The 4,824-nt window shown below is 38.1% G+C and overlaps 1 non-coding gene across 1 annotated transcript; it reads left to right on the top strand.

The window, feature by feature from the left end:
• Positions 1–503: 503 nt before the first annotated feature.
• On the top strand, positions 504–610 carry LOC142167672 (small nucleolar RNA R71). The gene has a single exon (XR_012697761.1). It is a non-coding gene; the product is annotated as a small nucleolar RNA R71 (small nucleolar RNA).
• Positions 611–4,824: the final 4,214 nt, after the last annotated feature.

The raw sequence follows: 4,824 nt of genomic DNA, 5'->3' as shown, positions 1-4,824 counted from the left end.
TAACTCTGGGTCTAGGATTATTTTGCTACCATGAGTTCAAACTCACACTAGGTGAACTCCATGAAAACACTGGATGTCTTTGCCCCATAGCATTATAGTTGTTCCCACCTTGGTAGTTTCCTTAACTAAAGTTCCCTACCATGTTTACTTCCTCAGCTGAAGCTTGACACTCATGCGTGGGGTGTCCCATTCCACAAAAGTCACATGCTGCTTGCGGTTCACTCTGTATTTTGGCCAATGTCATCTTTCTTATCTCAGTAGCCATGGTGTTTAGCCGGTCTTGCACTGATGTGTTAGAGACCACCTGGTGAACCCCAATAGATTTTCTCCTGTCATTACCCTCAGTAGGCTACTAGGTAGTGCCCTCAGATAATTCATCAAGAATTAAGACGACCTCCCCCGGAGTTTTCTTTATTAATGGACCTCCACATGCGGTACTCAGAGTTCTTTGTGAGGAGGGTGTCAGTCCATCCCAGAAGTCCTGAAGTTGTATTCATAATTCAATTCCATTATGTTGACATCTTCTCACTATCTCCTTGAATCTTTCCCAAGCTTCAAAAATCATTTATGTCTCATTCTGGCAGAAATTATGGATTTCCCTTCTGAATTTCCCTGTTATTGCAGTTGAGAATTACTTTTCAAGAAATGTTTTGGTCATATCTTCCCATGTCCTGATCGACCCTGTGGGTAAGCTACGAAGCCAATGCTTCACGTTATCTTTCAATGAAAAGGGGAATGCCCTTAAGTAGATCGCATCTTTTGATGCTCTATTGTACTCCAAGGTGTTCATGATTTCTTCAAAGTCCATCAAGTAAGTGTTATGATCTTCATTCACCTTCCCTCTGAAGATACAGTTGTTTTGGTGGTTTGAAGCAAGCCTTGCTTTAACTCGAAGTTGTTTGCTGCTATGGGTGGAAGTCTGACACTTGACAGTCCTTGATTGTAGACTGGTCTGGCATAGTCACCCAATGATCTTCCAAGCCTGGGTGTTGCATTCTTGAACTGGTCTTCAACCTAGGGTCAGTTTAGATTGAATCTTTGACCTCCATCATCTTCGACAGTCTCCTCAGCAACTCTTCATGCTGCCTCAGTAGCTGCCCGTGCGACTGCTTCCCGTGCAGCCAAATCAACTACCTGCTCACCATTTTTAGCCATGTATTCTTGGGTTGAAGGTTACCCCAAGAATTATCCAGTGAATTCTTCCTCTTTCCTCAACTGTCGCAGATACTTTTCTATATCTGGATTATATGGAATCAATTCTTTTGACGAAGTTTGAGTCATACACTAGAGAATTCAACTTGTTTCCTGTACATGGAAGAGAAAACATGAATACACTAAAGTAAAAATTGGTCCCTGAATTAGGCAAAATATGAAATAACTCCATAATACAAATTAAAAATCCATCAATTAATTCAAACAACTATCGAGAATCGAATCTCTAATCAAGTTATCAAAACACCGTATATGTCAATACTCTAATGGAATTTATTCCATAGCAATGGAAAAAGTCATCTCAATAAGGTTTAAAAACATAGAAGACATCAATGATAATGATTCAATACAAACTCTCGTATTACACCGATCGTTGGTTGAAATCTTGATGAATTCTTGAGTCTTCTTGCCTTGGTTGGTTCTCAAATCTTTTGTAGGTCAAAAGTCCCTACAAAAATGTATTTTTGGTGTATTTATACCGTGTAGAAGTGGGACCGGACAAAATTACCCTTTCTAAGCCGAAACAAAAATTACTCTAACCCAAAATGCACAGACGTGGCGTAGGCCGCGGTGCCCCATGTGGTGCGCCTATGGAGTTTATCAGAGGGCTTGATTTTTGTTTGTCAGGTAGGAATTTCACTATCGCACCACGCCTCGCAGCCCCATGCAACATGACAGTGTAGTTTTTTCAGAGTAAATTGTTTCTTTCCCTGTTTGACATCCGGACTTGGTCCTCGACCCCCGAGCATGATTCCAACTTAATTTTTTGGGCTTTTACTCAGACTTCAGAGCTCCAACATATTCGATTTAACTCCAATTCATCTTTTTAACTCAGAATTAACTCCTACAAGGCATAAAATATATAATAAGTACAACTCATTATCATTTAAACTCAAACACACATAAAATACAGTAATTAGAGTGTAAACTATGACTAAAATACGGGTTTCTAATCTACCATCAAGTACATAAGAGTTAATGAGAGGATTGAGCAAGCACGGAATAATTTGAAGAGCATACAAGCACAAATGCACAATCAATACATTGATGCACTAAATAGCCAAGAAAAAGCTTACTTGTAGCAGTTGGAAAACTAGTTAATTGAAGAAAGCATATTACAACAAAAGCACAAGCTAATTGGATTCAATTGGGAGACTCCAACAATAAGTACTTCTCAGTAATCATGAAAGAGAAAAGGCAGAAGAAGCAGATCACTGAACTTAAATCACTAACAAGAAGGAACCTCACTGAAAATGCTGACATTAAAGAAGAGCTGATGCAATTCTACAAAGCCTTAATGGGAGCATCAGCCACACATCTTCCTGCAGTTAATAGAATGGTCATGAAAAAAGGGCAAATCCTGACACATCAACAACAATTATAACTGTGTACAGAAGTGATAGATGAAGAGATATACAAAGGCTTCTGCTTAATAGGCAATGAGAAAGCCCCTAGAATTGATGGCTACAAAGCAGTTTTCTTCAAAAAGGTTTGGCCAATCATTAAGAAGGGGGTCTGCAATGCAATCAAAGAGTTATTTCGGACAAGTATCATGTATAAAGCAATTAGCTGTACAACCATTATTCTACTTCCTAAAGTTTCTAATCCAGAAACAATAAGGGAATACATACCTATTGCTTGTTGAACTGTATTGTACAAGCTGATATCTAAGGTGTTAGCCAATAGAATGCAAGTAGTGATGCCCTGGATTATCTTTGAAGCACAAGCTGCTTTATTCCTGGATGAAGAATCTTTGATAATATCATCTTAGCTCATGAACTGGTGAAAACTTATAATAGGAAACACATTTCTCCCAGATGCATGGTTAAAGTTGACATGATGAAAGCTTATTGATTCAGTTGAATGGGTGTATATTGAACAAATGTTGGAGTACCTGCAGTTTTCAACTAAGTATATAAAATGGATCATGTCTTGTGTGTCATCTGTCAGTTACTCTATCTTATTCAATAGTGAAGCAATAGAGCCTTTTTCAGGAGCAAAAGTTTTAAGACAAGGGGATACAATACCCACTTACCTATTTGTTATAGCCATGGAGTATTTGAGTAGGTTATTGGATGAGCTAAAGTAGAACAAGAGCTTCAAATATTATCCCAGATGTGAGAAACTGGGCATAACTCATCTCAGTTTTGCGGATGACTAGTTATTATTTGCAAGGGGAGACCTAGACTCTGTACAATAATTACAAGACTACTTTCTATCTTTTTCTGATGCTTTAGGGTTATAAGAAAATATAGCTAAAAGTGCAATTTACTTTGTAGGTTACATAAGCTGTCCAGGAAGCTTTATTACACAAAACATGATACACTCAAGGGGAGATGCCTTTCAGATATCTCGGGATCCCCTTGGACACAAAGAAGCTTACATTGGCACAATGTCTACCTCTCATAAATAAGATCACAGCAAAAATATCATCCTGGACAGCTAAGAATTATCCTATGCTGGGAGAATCCAATTGGTGCAAATAGTGTTATTTGGCATGCAAGCATACTGGGCCCAAATGTTCATATTACCTATCAAAGTAGTTAAATTAATTGAGGCATACTGCAGAACCTATGTGTGATCAGGAGGTAATGTAATCACAAAGAAGACGTTGTTGGCCTGGAACATAATAAGTCTTCCTAAAGCAGTTGGAAGCTACAAAATCACCAATATACAAATGTGGAACAAAGCAGCAATAGCAAAGATATTTTGGGGTGTGGCACATAAGGCAGATAAAATGTGGATAAAATAGATTAATATGTACTATATCAAAGGGCAAAACATATTTGAAATGAACATACCAAATCGGGCAAACTGGATGGTAAAGAAGATATTGGGTGCAAGGGATGCTGTCAAGCAACTGCAAAGACCTACTATACAAAAGAAAACCATCATTAGATACATCTACAAATAGCTACTAGGGAATCATTGAGGAAATTGATTTACCATAATAGAGCCAGACCCAAAGCTATATTTTACTCTATGGTTGTAGTGCCATGGGAAGCTTGCTACCACAGACAGACTTCGCAAATGGGGTATCAATGTATAATCACTTTGTGTGTTGTGCCATGTATCAGATGAAAGCAAAGATCACCTATTTGGGGAATGCAGTTTTTCAAAAGGATTGTGGAGCAGACTGTTACAGTGGCTGCAAATGCAAACTCAAATAGGACAGACATGGACTTTACTCTTCAGGTGGATAATGCACAAAGCTAAAGGGAGAACAACTACAACAAAGATTATCCAAATGACATATGCAGAGTTAATACATGCAATATGGAAGAAAAGAAATAACAGAATTTTCAAAGGAGAAGCTAGAGAACAAGAGAGCATAGTAGAGAGATAACATGTGTATGTAACATTAGAGGCACGAGCGACACGAGGAACCAGTTACAGAAGTTGATCTTTTAAATTTGCAATCCATAGCCCAGCTTTATATGTATAGGCTTAGACTGCTAAATAGGAGAACATAATAGGAGGTAGATTGTTTTTTGTTTACTTAAAGTAGCTAGTTGTGTATAGCTATGCTTGTTTTGTAATGTTTCTACTAGTGATTACAACAACAACAACATAACCAATATTATCCAACACTGTGGGGTTTGGGGAGGGTAG

This window comes from Nicotiana tabacum, chromosome 12, assembly GCF_000715075.1.
Source record: "Nicotiana tabacum cultivar K326 chromosome 12, ASM71507v2, whole genome shotgun sequence".
Classification (NCBI taxonomy): Eukaryota; Viridiplantae; Streptophyta; class Magnoliopsida; order Solanales; family Solanaceae; genus Nicotiana; species Nicotiana tabacum.
This window is presented reverse-complemented; position numbering and strand designations above follow the sequence as displayed.